Consider the following 20,879-nt stretch of genomic DNA (forward strand, 5'->3'; position numbering starts at 1 on the left):
GTCTGGTTTAACGGATCAAATTCGTTAATTCTCTTCGTAGAAACTTCTGATAGATTTTCTAGTGCAATCTATCAGAGGGATTAAATCTCTGTTCGTGGACCTGATTGAAGAATTGTTCGTCCATCAGTTCCTGGGATATACAACAAGAGCAGAGTAATCTGTTGGTGTCCATAATCTCGATTCGAGATTGGAGGTAAAAATTTAATTGTTATTTAATTTTTACACGCAAAATTTAATCGTAAAGTTTTGATACCTATTATGGAATCGTTCCATATAAAATTTTTAAACTTCCGCTGCACCGGGTATCAATTCTGATTGATCTGATCACCGTAATCCAACAGTGGTATCAGAGCCAGGTTGCTCAGATCAAGCGATTAAATTAATCGATTGTACAAAAATTTTTAAGCCTCGGTTTTTGAAACAAAATAAATTTTTTAAAAAATAAAAAATTTTTTCAGGCAAAACACGGGCAGCGATTGGATTGCTGCCCAGCGCAGCGCTGGGCGCTGCACAGGGCTGCGCTCGGCGCTGCGCAGGGCATCGCACGGCGCTGCCCATGGGCAGCGACGTGATCGCTGCCCGGCCCGAGCCCCTTTTGGGGCGCGGGCCGCCCGGGATCGTCTCGGGCGGCCCGGGAAAAATTAATTTTTTATTTTAAATTAAAATTTTAATATGTTAAAATTCTATTTTTGGTCCGATCGAAAATTGTTTTTGATTAGTCCACGAGGCATCAGATCGAATTGTTCGAGTCCGAAAATTTTAAAATTGATTTTTGGATAAATTTGAATTTTTGGAAAATTTATAGATTTTATCCGTTAAATCAGATTTTATGAAATTAATTATTTTTGGTACAATTGATGATAAGATATGATCTTATGGAAATATTGAGTAAAATATGATTTTATATATAAAATTGGATTTTATATGTAAAATATGATTTTATTTGATAAAAAGATAAAATATGATTTTGTATGTAAAATAAGATTTTATATCTGGAATATGATTTTATCCTTTTAATTTAAATTGTCATTGCATGTTATCCAATAAATTAATTTTGAATTAAATATTATTGGATAAGGATGATCGATTGCCATGACCAATTTTGTAGGTGTATGTTAGGAATTTACATTTGTTTTTATTGTTGTTGGATTTATTAATGGGTCTGGTTTATGGCCCAATATGAATTGTCATATGTAATAAAAGTGGGCCTGGTTTATGGCCCGTTCCCACCCCTTAAAATGTATCCCCTACTTGTCATGGTTATTTATTGTAAATTCATTAGACTTAGTGGGAGATGAAGATTTGAAGACGGAGGTGGGCCCAGCAGACAATAAAGACTGAAGAAATGTAAATTGGAAGCTCAATGTAATAGGATTGCATTGCATACCTGCATATTACCTAGGATTGAACTTAGACTCGTGATTGGAAACCACGGGTCGATTAGAAATGGAATCGATCATCCTACATAATATATGATATTATCGTTGTATGCATGTTTTAGACTAAATTGTATGAATCCCGCAAGCATACAAATTTTAAAATGATGAGACAAATTTTCAAAATTAAAATCCCTCATTTTAAATATGATTTAAAATTGATATCAAGATAAATAAAGGAAATTTAAATATTGTTTAAATGTTCCTACCTTCTATCAACGATCAATGTATGAGATGCTACCCGCGGATACGGTCCGGCTCATATTATTGGGGGGGCCCGTTCGTCGAAAAGCTGTACATTGGATCGACACATGTTGTAAGTTGGGTGGAACTCCCATGGGATCGGCTCATATTATTGGGGGATCCACATGGCGACCGTCCATCACAACTTAATATTGATGGGTCATCTTGACATGTCACAATAAACGGCGTCATATTATTGGGCCTTTATTGGACATGAGGTAAAAACGTGGAGGTTGCTTTGGAAGCAATTGGGCTCTACCTTTTGAAAATTATGGTTGGCTGATATTATTCGGGACCATATTTTGTCAATTGGACTCCATGTTCCCACTAAGGAAAACAGTTTTCCGTTTTCACTAGAGGGTAGTGAAATCGTTAAAATAGTGGGAGTGAGATTCATAAAATAAATTTCGCCTATTTTATGTCTTAGTAAATTAATTAAACAATCACTGATAATTGTCTGTTTCTTTTCAGTATTTCATAAAGATGAATTCGCGCAATCCACTATTCTCTATTCTCGAACAAAATAAACTGACTGGCGCAAACTATACGGAATGGTTCCTTAAGTTGAAGATTGTCTTAACCTCGGAGAAGATGCTCTACGTGTTAGAAAAATCTCCTCCGAAGGAAGCACCAGCTGATATAAGTCCGAAAGAGTTGGCCAAACTTGATACATGGTGGGACCATGATATCAAGGCCAAATGCTATATGCAAGCCTCGATGTCTGATGAACTCCAGAGGCGATTTGAGGATACCGTGAATGCTGCTGACATTCACGTACAACTCAAGGAACTTTTTGGGGCTCAATCGAGAGCTGAAAGGTTCGCTACTGTAAAAGAGCTAATGACGTGTCGCATGCGTGAAGGGACTTCGGTCCGTGATCATGGGGTACGAGTGATTTGGCTCATACAGAAGTTGGTAACGCTTGATTTGGTGTTGGAGCATGAACTCAACGTGGACTTATTACTTCTCTCTCTTCCTTCTTCGTTTGACGGATTTGTGGTGAATTTCAATATGAACAAGATAGAGGCCTCCCTTGAAGAGATGGTCAATATGCTTGTAACATATGAAGCCACCTTAAAGAAGGATAAACCGGTTCTCTTGGTGGGCTCCTCTTCCTCTGCTAAGAAGGGGCCAAGTACAAAGGGTAAGAAACGTTCTGCCCCAACCAAGAAAACCGAACCCGAGAAGAAGAACAAGACAAAGGCTTCAAACATGGAAAAGTCCAAGGATGTTTGTCATTACTGCAAGAAACCCGGTCATTGGAAACGTAACTGCAAGGAATATCTAGAGCAGTTGCGAACTGCGAAGGGTATGTTGTTGGAGAACGCGGCGATCAGATCAATTAGGATTGATACCCGGTGCAGCGGAAGTTTAAAATTTTTTTGTATGGAACGATTCCATAATAGGTATCAACCTTACGATTAAATTGTGTGTGTGTAAAAATTAAATAACGATTATAAATTTTTACCTCAATCTCGAATCGAGATTTTGGACACCAACAGATTGCTCTGCTCTTGTTGTATATCCCTGGAACTGATGGACGAACTGTTCTTCAATCAGGTCCACGAACGGATATTTAATACCTCTGATAGATTGCACTAGAAAATCTATCAGAAGTTTCTACGAAGAGATTAACGAATTTGATTCGTTAAACCAGACTGCAATTCAAAATTCACAGACTGAATTTTACCGAGCAGAGGGGAGAGGGGGTCGGCCACTTCAGAGAGAAAAATAGGGTTTTTTCGAAAATTGTGACCTTTTTGTGTATAATTTCTGTACTGCAATAACTTATTTATAATGTAGGCCACTAACAGCTTAGGGCCCATTAGTCATAAGTTCAAGCCCGACAAGCAAAGCCCGCATGTTCAGAAATTAATATAAAATTCATCGTGACTCCGATTGATAAACCGATTTCACCAATGTGCACAGAAACCATTTCTGCACCTTTTAAAGTCAAGATAAATTTTTCTAAATCCGAATTCAGTGGTTTCCAAAAATTTCCATCCCTATGTCATTTTAGGAAATCTTACTCCTCTACTCATAATTAAGAAGTCCAACTTCTTTGTTCATTAAATTTAACTCTTTAAATTTAACTATCTCAATGGGGATTAAAAATCCATTACACTGTGTGACCCTCAATGGTTCAGGGATACAGCTAGCCGTGGGCTCACAACTCCTTGTGACTCGGAACAACAATTTCCGACTTGCCCATCGAATCATGGTAAGAGCGCCTAGCAACATCGCCCCATGATTCCCTAGGTATCACTGATAGTGCCTACAAGAACCAATAGATTTTGGTTAGCGTACAGTACGGTCCCTTCATCCATATATCCCGATCGAATCAACAACCATTGGTAAATCGAGAGTCGTTCGAGATTCGATAACTATGCAATGCATCTTGAAGATCAAATAGTGACATCGCATGTGCTACTAAGAAACCATTTCTTAAATCACATCATGTACTCTGGCCAGAGATTCGTCACACTAATATCTCCTCAGATCGCATAGGATATCCACACTCGCAAGTATGTGGTGAATCCTTGACAACAAAGCATCGACTCCTATATGTGTCGTAACTGTACCCAATCCCGACACCTGATGACCCCAATAGAGTCGGTAAATGAGTCAAAGCACAGTACTAGCATATAGAGTCTCAATGATGTTTCAAGTAGTAAGGACTAATGGTGTACAACCAAAACCGCGGACTTTATCCACTCGATAAGTGATAACCACTTGGAAAGTCCGGATAGGGTAGTTCGATCATTCATCGTATGAATATCCATTTGCATGCTTCGAACATCTCTATGTTCCTTACCAATGAAACGTGGTACTCTGCATCGCAAATGCTAGTCTCAAACTCGAGCGATCCTTATCCTTATTATCAGACGGCTCAATCGACTAGGAACAGTTTAGAATATACAGTGACTATAAGATGTGTTTCATGATAGACATCTCCATGTTCTACCACATCTTACATACACTATAGTATATTCAAGGTTATATCAAAACAACAATAGTATATCACAATATCACAATATGAAGAAAGATAAAGTCATTGTCATTAATAAAAGTGTAAATTATATTAAACAAAAGATTGTTTATACAAAGAGTCATCAAAGCCCTTAGTCACAAGTTGGCTCACCGGACACCTACTCTTTCAATCTCCCACTTGCCCTAAAGCCAACTAGTCATACTACGTAGACCCATTGCTTCGCGATGTTTGTCAAATAATGGTCCTGGCAAGGGCTTAGTAAGTGGATCAGCGATATTGTCTGCAGAGGCCACTCTTTCGACAGTGATGTCTCCTCTTTCCACAATCTCCCGGATGATGTGGTATTTCCTCAGTACGTGTTTGGATCTTTGATGAGACCTTGGTTCCTTTGCCTGAGCAATGGCACCCGTGTTGTCGCAGTACACCGGGACTGGACCAACAACTTCAGAAATTACGCCCAACTCTTGGACGAAATTCCTCATCCAAACGGCCTCTTTAGCAGCAGCTGATGCTGCAATGTATTCTGCCTCAGTGGTGGAATCCGCTGTGGTGTCCTGCTTGGAACTTTTCCAAGAGACAGCACCGCCATTGAGCATGAACACAAATCCAGAGGTTGACTTCGAGTCATCCACGTCACTTTGGAAGCTAGAGTCGGTATAGCCTTCCAATTTTAGTTCTCTTCCTCCATATACCATGAACATATTCTTAGTCCTTCGTAAGTACTTAAGAATGTCCTTCACGGCTTTCCAATGCATTTGACCGGGATTAGCTTGATATCTGCTCGTGACACTCAGAGCAAATGCTACATCCGATCTGGTAGATATCATCCCATACATGATACTACCTATGGCTGACGCATATGGTACATGTGTCATTTTCTCTATCTCTTCATCAGTCTTGGGACACATAGACTTGGATAAAGAAACTCCATGACACATGGGTAGATGTCCTCTCTTGGACCCATCCATTGAAAACCGTTTCAATATGGTGTCGATGTAGGTTGATTGAGTGAGTCCTATAATTCTCTTAGATCTATCTCTATAGATCTGTATCCCAAGAATATAGGATGTCTCACCCAAATCCTTCATCGAGAATCTACCTGATAACCATATCTTTGTTGACTGCAACATCCCTACGTCATTCCCAATGAGTAGGATGTCATCAACATAAAGTACTAAGAATGTCACAGCATCCTTAAATACTTTCTTGTACACGCATGGTTCCTCCGGGTTCTTGATGAAACCAAAATCCTTTATTGTTTCATCAAATTTCTGGTTCCAACTTCTTGATGCTTGTTTTAGACCATAAATTGATCTCTGAAGCTTGCATACCTTATGCTCGCTTCCCATGGATGTGTAACCCTCAGGTTGCTTCATATAGATTTCTTCCTTAATGTCTCCATTAAGAAAAGCAGTCTTCACATCCATTTGCCATATCTCATAGTCATACCAAGCAGCTATGGCAATAAGGATTCTTATGGACTTGAACATTGCAACTGGTGAAAAGGTTTCATCATAGTTAACTCCTTGTCTTTGAGTATAACCTTTCGCCACCAATTGCGCCTTGTAGGTCAATACCTTACCATCAGGCCCAAGCTTTCTCTTGTAGATCCATTTACACCCTATCGGAACAATTCCATCGGGAGGATCTACTAAAGACCAAACTTGGTTTGTATGCATCGAATCTATTTCCGACTGCATAGCTTCAAGCCATAAATTTGAATCCGCATCAGAAATTGCTTCCTTGAAGTTTCTTGGATCACATCCAACATCGGGTTCATCTTGATCCCCTTCAAGAAGAAGACCATATCGAATAGGAGGTCTAGAAGTCCTCTCGGATCTTCTAGGTACAGGCGTGTCTATCAATGGTTCCTGAGGTGTAGGATCGTTATTTTGTATTTCGGGTTCTTCTCGAATTTCTTCGAGTTCCATCATCTCGCCTTTCTTATCCAATAAGAACTCCTTCTCCAAGAAGGTGGCATTCCTTGAAACAAACACCTTTGTTTCAGCAGGATAATAGAAATAATATCCGATTGAATTCTTCGGATACCCTACAAAATAACATAAGCTGGATCGACTATCCAACTTATCTCCCACTGTCCGCTTCACGTAAGCAGGACATCCCCAAATCCTCAAGTACGAATACTTAGGAGCTTTGCCATTCCATAACTCGTATGGTGTTTTGTCCACTGCTTTAGTGTGGACGTTGTTCAACAACAATACCGCCGTTTCAAGCGCATAGCCCCAAAACGAAGGTGGAAGCTCAGTGAAGCTCATCATGGATCGAACCATGTCCAACAAATTTCGATTGCGACGCTCCGATACACCATTAAGCTGTGGTGTCATAGGAGGAGTCCACTGAGAGAGAATCCCATTCTCTTTTAGATAGTCCAAAAACTCGGTACTTAAGTATTCTCCACCTCGATCCGATCGAAGTGCTTTAATACTTTTACCTAGCTTGTTTTCTACTTCAGCCTTGAATTCTTTGAACTTTTCAAATGCTTCAGACTTATATTTCATTAAATATAAATACCCATACCTAGAATAATCATCAGTAAAGGTAATGAAGTAGGTGTGGCCATATTGAGTACCAACTCTAAATGGACCACAAACATCTGTATGGATCAAATCCAACAGATTTTGACTACGCTCAGGTTTTCCCTTAAAAGGAGATTTAGTCATTTTTCCTTTTAGGCAGGATTCACAAGTAGGTAGAGAGTTAATATCAGACATATCAAACATGCCCTCTCCCACTAGCTTGTTCATCCTCCTTGAGGAAATATGACCTAGCCTAGCGTGCCAAAGGTTTGCCGGGTTTTGGCTATCGATTTTCCTTTTGTTTGTTGTTGCCGGTTTATCAACATAATTTATTGGAACGTCTTTTAGTTTTAAGTTGTATAGATCGTTTTCAAGTTGTCCATTTCCAATCAAACATTCATTCTTGTAAATATTGCAAATCCCATTCACAAAATTGCAAGAATAACCATCTCTATCAAGCATAGAAACAGAAATAATGTTTTTAATCAAATCCGGAACAAATAAAACATCTCTTAAAAGTAACTTAAAACCGTTCTGCAAAAATAAATAAACATCTCCCACAGCTTTAGCTTCAACTCTGGAACCATTTCCAAGCCTCAGCTGGGTCTCACCCATTCTAAGCCTGCAACTTCTTGTCATCACCTGCAAATCATTGCAAATGTGAGATCCACATCCGGTATCCAATACCCAAGAAGTAGTATTAAGTGAAACATTTATTTCAATATAGAACATACCCTTCGCAGTTCGCAACTGCTCTAGATATTCCTTGCAGTTACGCTTCCAATGACCGGGCTTCTTGCAGTAATGGCAAACATCCTTGGATTTTTTCATGTTTGAAGCCTTTGTCTTGTACTTCTTCTCGGGTTCGATTTTCTTGGGTGGGGCAGAACGTTTCTTACCCTTTGTACTTGGCCCCTTCTTAGCAGAAAAAGAGGAGCCCACCAAGAAAGCCGGTTTATCCTTCTTTAATGTGGATTCATATGTCACAAGCATATTGACCATCTCTTCAAGGGAGGCCTCTATCTTGTTCATATTGAAATTCACCACAAATCCGTCAAACGAAGAAGGAAGAGACAGAAGTAGTAAGTCCACGTTGAGTTCATGCTCCAACACCAAATCAAGGGTTACCAACTTCTGTATGAGCCAAATCACTCGTACCCCATGATCACGGACCGAAGTCCCTTCACGCATACGACACGTCATTAGCTCCTTTACAGTAGCGAACCTTTCAGCCCTCGATTGAGCCCCAAAAAGTTCCTTGAGTTGTACGTGAATGTCAGCAGCATTCACGGTGTCCTCAAATCGCCTCTGGAGTTCATCAGACATCGAGGCTTGCATATAGCATTTGGCCTTGATATCATGGTCCCACCATGTATCAAGTTTGGCTAACTCTTCCGGACTTATGTCAGCTGGTGCTTCCTTCGGAGGAGATTTTTCTAACACGTAGAGCATCTTCTCCGAAGTCAAGACAATCTTCAACTTACGAAACCATTCCGTATAGTTTGCGCCAGTCAACTTATTTTGTTCGAGGATCGAGAAAAGTGGATTACGCGAATTCATCTTATGAAATACTGAAAAGAAACAGACAAATATCAGTGATTGTTTAAGCAATTTACTAAGACATAAAATAGGCGAAATTTATTTTATGAATCTCACTCCCACTATTTTAACGATTTCACTACCCTCTAGTGAAAACGGGAAACTGTTTTCCTTAGTGAGAACATGGAATCCAATTGACAAACTATGGTCCCGAATAATATCAGCCAACCATAATTTTCAAAAGGTAGAGCCCAATTGCTTCCAAAGCAACCTCCACGTTTTTACCTCATGTCCAATAAGGGCCCAATAATATGACGCCGTTTATTGTGACATGTCAAGATGACCCATCAATATTAAGTTGTGATGGACGGTCGCCATGTGGATCCCCCAATAATATGAGCCGATCCCATGGGAGTTCCACCCAACTTACAACATGTGTCGATCCAATGTACAGCTTTCCGACGAACGGGCCCCCCCAATAATATGAGCCGGATCGTATCCGCGGGTAGCATCTCATACATTGATCGCTGATGGAAGGTAGGAACATTTAAACAAATTTAAATTTCCTTTATTTATCTTGATATCAATTTTAAATCATATTTAAAATGAGGGATTTTAATTTTGAAAATTTGTCTCATCATTTTTTAAAATTTTGTATGCTTGTCGGATTCACACAATTTTGTCTAAAACATGCATACAACTATAATATCACATATTATATAGGATGATCGATTCCATTTCTAATCGACCCGTGGTTTCCAATCACGAGTCTTAGTCCAATCCTAGGTAATATGCAGTATGCAATGCAATCCTATTACATTGAGCTTCCAATTTACATTTCTTCTGTCTTTATTGTCTGCTGGGCCCACCTCCATCTTCAAATCTTGATCTCCCACTAAATCTAATGTATTTACAATAAATAACAATGACAAGTAGGGGATACATTTTAAGGAGTGGGAACGGGCCATAAACCAAGCCCACTTTTATTACATATGACAATTCATATTGGGTCATAAACCAGGCCCATTAATAAAACCAACAACAATAAAAACAAATGTAAATTCCTAACATACACCTACAAAATTGGTCATGGCAATCGATCATCCTTATCCAATAACATTTAATTCAAAATTAATTTATTGGATAACATGCAATGGCAATTTAAATTTAAAAGGATAAAATCATATTTCATACATAAAATCTTATTTTACATACAAAATCATATTTTATCTTTTTATCAAATAAAATCATATTTTATCTATAAAATCCAATTTTATACATAAAATCATATTTTACTCAATATATCCATAAGATCATATCTTATCATCAATTGTACGAAAAATAATTAATTTCAAAATTCAATTTAACGGATAAAATATTTAAATTTTTCAAAAATTCAAATTTATCCAAAAATCAATTTTAAAATTTTCGGACTCGAACAATTCGATCCGACGCCTCGTGGACCAATCAAAAACAATTTTCGATCGGACCAAAAATAGAATTTTAACATATTAAAATTTAATTTAAAAATTAAAAAATTAATTTTTCCCGCGGGCCGCCCGGGACATTCCCGGGCTGCCCGTGCCCTAATGGGGTCGGGCCGGGCAGCCCGGCTGCCCCTAGGGCAGCGACGATCGCTGTCCTGGGCAGCGCCGAGCGCTGCCCTGCGCAGCGCCGTGCGCCGCCCTGTGCAGCGCCCAGCGCTGCGCAGGGCAGCGCCGTGCGCTGCCCGGGGCAGCGACCATCGCTGCCGCTGCCCGGGTTTTTGCCCGAATTTTTTTTTTATTTTTAAAATATTTATTTTGTTTCAAAAACCGAGGCTTAAAAAATTTTTGTACAATCGATTAATTTAATCGCTTGATCTGAGCAACCTGGCTCTGATACCACTGTTGGAGAACGCGGCGATCAGATCAATTAGGATTGATACCCGGTGCAGCGGAAGTTTAAAATTTTTTTGTATGGAACGATTCCATAATAGGTATCAACCTTACGATTAAATTGTGTGTGTGTAAAAATTAAATAACGATTATAAATTTTTACCTCAATCTCGAATCGAGATTTTGGACACCAACAGATTGCTCTGCTCTTGTTGTATATCCCTGGAACTGATGGACGAACTGTTCTTCAATCAGGTCCACGAACGGATATTTAATCCCTCTGATAGATTGCACTAGAAAATCTATCAGAAGTTTCTACGAAGAGATTAACGAATTTGATCCGTTAAACCAGACTGCAATTCAAAATTCACAGACTGGATTTTACCGAGCAGAGGGGAGAGGAGGTCGGCCACTTCAGAGAGAAAAATAGGGTTTTTTCGAAAATTGTGACCTTGTTGTGTATAATTTCTGTACTGCAATAACTTATTTATAATGTAGGCCACTAACAGCTTAGGGCCCATTAGTCATAAGTTTAAGCCCGACAAGCAAAGCCCGCATGTTCAGAAATTAATATAAAATTCATCGTGACTCCGATTTCCGACTTGCCCATCGAATCATGGTAAGAGCGCCTAGCAACATCGCCCCATGATTCCCTAGGTATCACTGATAGTGCCTACAAGAACCAATAGATTTTGGTTAGCATACAGTACGGTCCCTTCATCCATATATCCCGATCGAATCAACAACCATTGGTAAATCGAGAGTCGTTCGAGATTCGATAACTATGCAATGCATCTTGAAGATCAAATAGTGACATCGCATGTGCTACTAAGAAACCATTTCTTAAATCACATCATGTACTCTGGCCAGAGATTCGTCACACTAATATCTCCTCAGATCGCATAGGATATCCACACTCGCAAGTATGTGGTGAATCCTTGACAACAAAGCATCGACTCCTATATGTGTCATAACTGTACCCAATCCCGACACCTGATGACCCCCCAATAGAGTCGGTAAACGAGTCAAAGCACAGTACTAGCATATAGAGTCTCAATGATGTTTCAAGTAGTAAGGACTAATGGTGTACAACCAAAACCGCGGACTTTATCCACTCGATAAGTGATAACCACTTGGAAAGTCCGGATAGGGTAGTTCGATCATTCATCGTATGAATATCCATTTGCATGCTTCGAACATCTCTATGTTCCTTACCAATGAAACGTGGTACTCTGCATCGCAAATGCTAGTCTCAAACTCGAGCGATCCTTATCCTTATTATCGAACGGCTCAATCGACTAGGAACAATTTAGAATATACAGTGACTATAAGATGTGTTTCATGATAGACATCTCCATGTTCTACCACATCTTACATACACTATAGTATATTCAAGGTCTTTATCAAAACAACAATAGTATATCACAATATCACAATATGAAGAAAGATAAAGTCATTGCCATTAATAAAAGTATAAATTATATTAAACAAAAGATTGTTTATACAAAGAGTCATCAAAGCCCTTAGCCACAAGTTAGCTCACCGGGCACCTACTCTTTCATATGTTCTATATTGAAATAAATGTTTCACTTAATACTACTTCTTGGGTATTGGATACCGGATGTGGATCTCACATTTGCAATGATTTGCAGGTGATGGCAAGAAGTCGCAAGCTTAGAATGGGTGAGACCCAGCTGATGCTCGGAAATGGTTCTAGAGTTGAAGCTAAAGCTGTGGGAGATGTTTATTTAATTTTGCAGAACGATTTTAAGTTACTTTTAAGAGATGTTTTATTTGTTCCAGATTTGATTAAAAACATTATTTCTGTTTCTATGCTTGATAGAGATGGTTTTTATTTCAATTTTGTGAATGAGATTTGCAATATTTACAAGAATGAATGTTTGATTGGAAATGGACAACTTGAAAACGATCTATATAACTTAAAATTAAAAGACGTTCCAATAAATTATGTTGATAAACCGGTAACAACGAACAAAAGAAAAATCGATAGTCAAAACCCGGCAAACCTTTGGCATGCTAGGCTAGGTCATATTTCCTCAAGGAGGATGAACAAGCTAGTGGGAGAGGGCATGTTTGATATGTCTTATATTAACTCTCTACCTACTTGTGAGTCCTGCCTGAAAGGAAAAATGACTAAATCTTCTTTTAAGGGGAAACCTAAGCGTAGTCAAAATCTGTTGGATTTGATCCATACAGATGTTTGTGGTCCATTTAGAATTGGTACTCAATTTGGCCACACCTACTTCATTACCTTTACTGATGATTATTCAAGGTATGGGTATTTATATTTAATGAAATATAAGTCTGAAGCATTTGAAAAGTTCAAAGAATTCAAGGCTGAAGTAGAAAACAAGCTAGGTAAAAGTATTAAAGCACTTCGATCGAATCGAGGTGGAGAATACTTAAGTACCGAGTTTTTGGACTATCTTAAAGAGAATGAGATTCTCTCTCAGTGGACTCCTCCTATGACACCTCAGCTGAATGGTGTATCGGAGCGTCGTAATCGAACTTTGTTGGACATGGTTCGATCCATGATGAGCTTCACTGAGCTTCCACCTTCGTTTTGGGGCTATGCGCTTGAAACGGCGGTATTGTTGTTGAACAACGTCCACACCAAAGCAGTGGACAAAACACAATACGAGTTATGGATTGGCAAAGCTCCTAAGTATTCGTACTTGAGGATTTGGGGATGTCCTGCTTACGTGAAGCAGACAGTGGGAGATAAGTTGGATAGTCGATCCACCTTATGTTATTTTGTAGGATATCCGAAGAATTCAATCGGATATTATTTCTATCATCCTGCTGAAACAAAGGTGTTTGTTTCAAGGAATGCCACCTTCTTGGAGAAGGAGTTCTTATTGGATAAGAAAGGCGAGATGATGGAACTCGAAGAAATTCGAGAAGAACCCGAAATACAAAATAATGATCCTACACCTCAGGAACCAGTGATGGACACGCCTATACCTAGAAGATCCGAGAGGACTTCTAGACCTCCTATTCGATATGGTATTGTTCTTGAAGGGGATCAAGATGAACCCGACGTTGGATGTGATCCAAGAAACTTCAAGGAAGCAATTTCTGATGCGGATTCAAATTTATGGCTTGAAGCTATGCAGTCAGAAATAGATTCGATGCATACAAACCAAGTTTGGTCTTTAGTAGATCCTCCCGATGGAATTGTTCCAATAGGGTGTAAATGGATCTACAAGAGAAAGCTTGGGCCTGATGGTAAGGTATTGACCTACAAGGCACGATTGGTGGCAAAAGGTTATACTCAAAGACAAGGAGTTGACTATGATGAAACCTTTTTACCAGTTGCAATGTTCAAGTCCATAAGAATCCTTATTGCCATAGCTGTTTGGTATGACTATGAGATATGGCAAATGGATGTGAAGACTACATTTCTTAATGGAAACATTAAGGAAGAGATCTATATGACGCAGCCTGAGGGATTCACATCCATGGGAAGCGAGCATAAGGTATGCAAGCTTCAGAGATCGATTTATGGTCTCAAACAAGAATCAAGAAGTTGGAACCAAAAATTTGATGAAACAATAAAAGATTTTGGTTTCATCAAGAACCCGGAGGAACCGTGCGTGTACAAGAAAGTAGTTAAGGATGCTGTGACATTCTTAGTACTTTATGTTGATGACATCCTATTCATTGGGAATGATGTAGGGATGTTGCAGTCAACAAAGATATGGTTATCAGGTAGATTCTCGATGAAGGATTTGGGTGAGGCATCCTATATTCTAGGGATACAGATCTATAGAGATAGATCTAAGAGAATGATAGGACTCACTCAAGCAACCTACATCGACACCATATTGAAAAGGTTTTCAATGGATGGGTCCAAGAGAGGACATCTACCTATGTGTCATGGAGTTTCTCTATCCAAGTCTATATGTCCCAAGACTGATGAAGAGATAGAGAAAATGACACATGTACCATATGCGTCAGCCATAGGTAGTATCATGTATGGGATGATATCTTCCAGACCGGATGTAGCATTTGCTCTGAGTGTCACGAGCAGATATCAAGCTAATCCCGGTCAAATGCATTGGAAAGCCGTGAAGGACATTCTTAAGTACTTACGAAGGACTAAGAATATGTTCATGGTATATGGAGGAAGAGAACTGAAATTGGAAGGCTATACCGACTCTAGCTTCCAAAGTGACGTGGATGACTCGAAGTCAACCTCTGGATTTGTGTTCATGCTCAATGGCGGTGCTGTCTCTTGGAAGAGTTCCAAGCAGGACACCACAGCGGATTCCACCACTGAGGCAGAATACATTGCAGCATCAGCTGCTGCTAAAGAGGCCGTTTGGATGAGGAATTTCGTCCAAGAGTTGGGCGTTATTCCGGAAGTTGTTGGTCCAGTCCCGGTGTACTGTGACAACACGGGTGCCGTTGCTCAGGCAAAGGAACCAAGGTCTCATCAAAGATCCAAACACGTACTGAGGAAATATTACATCATCCGGGAGATCGTGGAAAGAGGAGACATCACTGTCGAGAGAGTGGCCTCTGCAGACAATATCGCTGATCCACTTACTAAGCCCTTGCCAGGACCATTATTTGACAAACATCGCGAAGCAATGGGACTGCGTAGTATGACTAGTTGGCTTTAGGGCAAGTGGGAGATTGAAAGAGTGGGTGCTCGGTGAGCCAACTTGTGGCTAAGGGCTTTGATGACTCTTTGTATAAACAATCTTTTGTTTAATATAATTTACACTTTTATTAATGGCAATGACTTTATCTTTCTTCATATTGTTATATTGTGATATACTATTGTTGTTTTGATAAAGACCTTGAATATACTATAGTGTATGTAAGATGTGGTAGTACATGGGGATGACTATCATGAAACACATCTTATAGTCACTGTATATTCTAAACAGTTCCTAGTCGATTGAGCCGTCCGTTAATAGGGATAAGGATCGCTCGAGATTGAGACTAGCATTTGCGATGCCGAGTACCACGTTTCATTGGTATGGAACATAGAGATGTTCAAAGCATGCAAATGGATATTCATACGATGAATGATCGAACTACCCTATCCGGACTTTCCAAGTGGTTATCACTTATCGAGTGGATAAAGTCCGTGGTTTTGGTTGTACACCATTAGTCCTTACCACTTGAAACATCATTGAGACTCTATATGCTAGTACTGTACTTTGACTCGTTTACCGACTCTATTGGGGTCATCAGGTGTCGGGATTGGGTGCAGTTACGACACATATAGGAGTCGATGCTTTGTTGTCAAGGATTCACCACATACTTGCTAGTGTGGATATCCTATGCAATCTGAGGAGATATTAGTGTGACGAATCTCTGGCCAGAGTACATGATGTATTTTAAGAAATGGTTTCTTAGTAGCACATGCGATGTCACTATTTGATCTTCAAGATGCATTGCATAGTTATCGAATCTCGAACGACTCTCAATTTACCAATGGTTGTTGATTCGATCGGGATATATGGATGAAGAGACCGTACTGTACGCTAACCAAAATCTATTGGTTCTTGCAGGCACTATCAGTGATACCTAGGGAATCATGGGGCGATGTTTCTAGGCGCTCTTACCATGATTCGATGGGCAAGTCGAAAATTGTTGTTCCGAGTCATAAGGAGTTGTGAGCCCACGGCTAGCTGTATCCCTGAACCATTGAGGGTCACACAAGTAATGGATTTTTAATCCCCGTTGAGATAGTTAAATTTAAAGAGTTAAATTTAATGAACAAAGAAGTAGGTCTTCTTATATCAGAGTAGAGGAGTAAGATTTCCTAAAATGACATAGGGATGGGCATTTTTGGAAACCACTGAATTCGGATTCAGAAAATTTATCTTGACTTTAAAAGATGCAGAAATGGTTTCTGTGCACATTGGTGAAATTGGTTTATCAATCTGAGTCGCGATTAATTTTATATTAATTTCTGAACATGCGGGCTTTGCTTGTCAGGCTTGAACTTATGACTAATGGGCCCTAAGCTGTTAGCAGCCCACATTATAAATAAGTTATTTCAGTACAGAAATTACACAACAGAGGTCACAATTTTCGAAAACCCTAGCTGTTTTTCTCTCTAAGTGGCCGCCCCCCTCCCTCTCTGCTCGGGAAAATCCAGCTTGTGAATTTTGAATTTACAGTCTGGTTTAACGGATCAAATTCGTTAATTCTCTTCGTAGAAACTTCTGATAGATTTTCTAGTGCAATCTATCAGAGGGATTAAATCTCTGTTCGTGGACCTAATTGAAGAATTGTTCGTCCATCAGTTCCTGGGATATACAACAAGAGCAGAGTAATCTGTTGGTGTCCATAATCTCGATTCGAGATTGGAGGTAAAAATTTAATTGTTATTTAATTTTTACACGCACAATTTAATCGTAAAGTTTTGATACCTATTATGGAATCGTTCCATATAAAATTTTTAAACTTCCGCTGCACCGGGTATCAATTCTGATTGATCTGATCACCGTACTCCAACATCTTATAAGAGTAATCGCATTAGTCTAACATCGAAGCAGCTGAAGACACTCGAGACTCAATGTCTGGTTCTTGATTCTGAGCTCGTAGCGATCTTATTGATTGGAAGATCTGGCGTCCTATTCCTATGAGAAGATTTCAATAATCTTTTCTGATCTTAGAATTTGAAGTAATTGTTTCGCAGACTGAACGGAATTTGGAAATAGAGAAGAGGATTAGACTGTGAGGATTTCCGACTGCGAATCTTTTTAGCTGAGGAATTGATTGCAGCAGCTGATGTTTGAGTCGAAAGATTTATCCTTATTTTATCTACTACAGTTATCCTCTTTGACCGATGGTTTCTTCACTTTTGGTTGGAGTGTAGATCTGTTCTTATTTTATCTACTATCGGAAATTCTTCTTGATTGATGATTGATGCAGTTTCGATTTAGAGTTGAAGCAGATATGATAATTACCAAAGTTCTTGCATCCGAGCCAGATTTTTTGGTTCGAGGCAGAGTATTTTGAGATTGGCACTTGCGATGTATTCAGTATTCTTTCAGATGATCGAAAGGTATACGATGATTGAAGAGTCAGATGGGATAGAAGCAGATGAAGAACGATGTTAGAGAATGATTCTCAGACATGATCAGTTCGATTTTCTGTCAGAACTTTTGTCAGATTGTTTGAATGTTGAATTTGGTCTTTTTAGATAGAGATCTGTGTTTTAGCCTTTCTTTTGGTATATTCTTCGAAGAGACTTTTGTTATTCGAGTACATCTGAGTACAGTGATTATCCTCAGAGCGACATACAGCCATAACAGATGATATGGATTTAGAGCCTTTGCCGAACTATTTAGAAAAGTTCTTGTATGAGCAGTACATGCCATATCTTAAGCTCAGTATTACCAGATGTGGTAATCATGGTACCAACTCTGAAGGTCCATGGTTCGAATTAGAGAAGTTATGAGACTCCCTGAGCCAGGGAAGAGAAGATTGGGAGTATAGTGCATGATACTTGCACTAGATGACGATTGTCGCTAACTCCTATGAAGATATTGTTTAACCGCTGTCAGATGACTATCTTGATGGCTTTCTTTCGATTAGTTGCTCAGACAGAAACGAGAATCTCTAATGGCATATTTCGATGAGATGTACGAGCAGGAAGTAAATCTCATAGAATTGAGAAGATGATTTATCTGAGTCACCTGATTTGAGACCAAATTTGATTAGATGTTATTAGGACAGATGAAGAATTGTCTATCGAAAAGGAAGACGACTTGAACTAGAAAGTCGAAGAATACAAATTTTAGATGCAGAATTCGTATTGTGATCGAAAAGATCGAATTTTTCTAAAGATTTTTATTTCAGAGGATTTTTCAGATATAAGAATAGAGAGGAATCTTTTTTTTGAGATTGTTTTAATCTCACGAGAGTCTGGAGATGATGGGCGATCTTGCCTACAGACTTGTTTTATTCCGTCTCTTTCTGGTTTTTCACGAAGTGTCTTCCGTCTTTTGATGCGGATTATCACCAGATTTTCATTGTTGAATTACCAGATCAGAATTTCTTTTGCTCTTTAGCTGATGAGACCGGAATTGTTGAAGTGACGAATTTCTCGAGACGACTGATTCAGAGTATGACCGAACAGAGTAGCAGCTCCATTGCCAAACCGATTCAGTTGTGTTTGTACAGTTGAGCCGATTCGGTTTTGAAGAAGAAGTTAGAAGAACAGAGTTTGTTTGGAGCAGCAAATTCAGAGTTAGTCCTGAGAGGAGAATCTTTATTGCAGTTTTGACTCTATCTCGTTCTCTCGAACTTGAACCATTTTTGATTTCGAGGACGAAATCTATTTTTAGAGGGGGAGAATTGTAATGCCCCGTTTTTATCTTAATTGATGTTATTTGAGATATTTGGTGATTTTAGAATTCGAGAGGCGACTTTTAATTAATCAGAGACCTTTTTGCAATTTTCGGAAATTTCATAGATTAAAATGCAAAATTGAGTTTTGTTATATGTGTGGCTTTGACTTAGCCATTATATTCATTCTCCTTCAACCTCTCCAACGTGCCATCACCATGAGAGGCGACCAAAAAGCTTCCAAGATTTTATGATTTCCATTTTAGCTCAATCCGTCCGACAGAATTTATTTCTGAGTTGATATCTTCGATCACAGCGACGAGTGATCAGTTTGGAAGTAAGTTTATCTTAATTCTGAGATGTTTGAATTTTTGGATGCCTTTAGAATTGATTTATATTCGGAGAGGATGATGTTGAGATAGCTGTGATAGTATATCTAAGACAGTTCGAAGATCTATCGACGATTGGATTTGATTTGAATTTTCTTATGATTTTCGAAATTGTGGATTTTGAGATGTGTTGGGATTGATTTGGAATGGATGTTTGTTGATTGGAATGAGTTTATTTGATTCATATTATGTTGTCTGCATTTCCGGTTTGTTAGAATATAGCCGTTATGCCGTCAGTTTGAGTTTTGGGAATATCATTTCGATGTTTTGATTGTACCGATTTTGATGAGATTTTGATACCGATATTGATCTTGTGACTTCTTATTTAGATTGAATCAAAGTTAGTGGAGTTGTGAGATTGCAGCTTTGATCAGTTTGAAAGATTTGAGCCGGTATAGTATCGATTTTCTTATTTATCAATCGAAGAAGTTTGATTGAGTTTTTAAATGAGATTGTTGTTTTACAGATTGAAGATTGTGAAACGACGAAAAGGTATAAGACGACTTTGGAATGGAATATGACGATTAACTTGAATCCAAAATGATTCGAGTGTCCTAGAAGAAAATCACATACTTGCATGTTTGAATGCTTACTTGAATTTATAATTGAGAATTTTATTCGAATGCATGAGATTACATATGCATTCATATTGAGCCCTTGATTCGTTCTCAGATAGAATTAGACAATTTGGAGATTATTGTTGAGGGGCATTGGTAGTAGAGAAGAACTCCAATGACCTGGGTAACTCTCTATAATGCTCCAAAGTCTAGAGAATGCAAGGTATACCGCATTCACCTTGATTGGGAGAGTCGGTGAGTCGTGGGAATATCTTGGCCTCGGGATCCCAATTTACAAGACGAAATTCCTTTGATTATCTTGACAGATAATTTTCGAACCTCAAGGATATGCATTGCATTTTATTGCATTACGAATGACATGTTGTTTATATATATATATCATGATTTGATATATTACGTGGAATTATATGTTATGTCTCTTTTACTGGGAATTGTATTCTCACCGGATTATCCGGCTGTTGTCTTTGTTTGTATGTGTACTTGGCAACAGGTGGGGCAGGACCGAGTCAGAGGCAGCATGGCTAGGTGTTTGAGATGATAGACGTGAGGCCTTGTTGTTTTAGAAGTCGAATATGTAATCGAACGTAGATTTTATTCGAACTCGTTTTGAATCGGTTATGGAACTTAGATTGATGCATGTTCTATTAGTTTGAGATTGTATAACTCTAGAACTACCTTGTAATGTAATATGCATGTTTGGATATGTTGATGCATGTTTTAGATTGAAGATTGAATTGTTGTTGGAAGTTGGAAAGCATGCCCTGTTTCTGATTTTTTTCTGATCCTAGGGTGCGCTCGATCCTACGTTTTTCTGAGATCGAGCGCGACCCATGTTTAATTGGAGGCAGTAACTTTGATCAGATGGTGCGCTCGATCTTGGAATTTTATAGGATCGAGCGCGGCACTTATTATTTCTCAGCAGAGAGTTCAGGGAAATGGTGCGCTCGA

The 20,879-nt window shown here is 38.9% G+C and overlaps 1 protein-coding gene across 1 annotated transcript in view; it reads right to left on the bottom strand.

The window, feature by feature from the left end:
• The window catches only part of LOC140877342 (uncharacterized), a 33,020-nt gene that overhangs the window by 10,444 nt on the left and 1,697 nt on the right, over positions 1 to 20,879 (bottom strand). The window lies entirely within an intron of this gene.

Source organism: Henckelia pumila, chromosome 2, assembly GCF_033568475.1.
Source record: "Henckelia pumila isolate YLH828 chromosome 2, ASM3356847v2, whole genome shotgun sequence".
In the NCBI taxonomy this organism is placed as follows: domain Eukaryota; kingdom Viridiplantae; phylum Streptophyta; class Magnoliopsida; order Lamiales; family Gesneriaceae; genus Henckelia; species Henckelia pumila.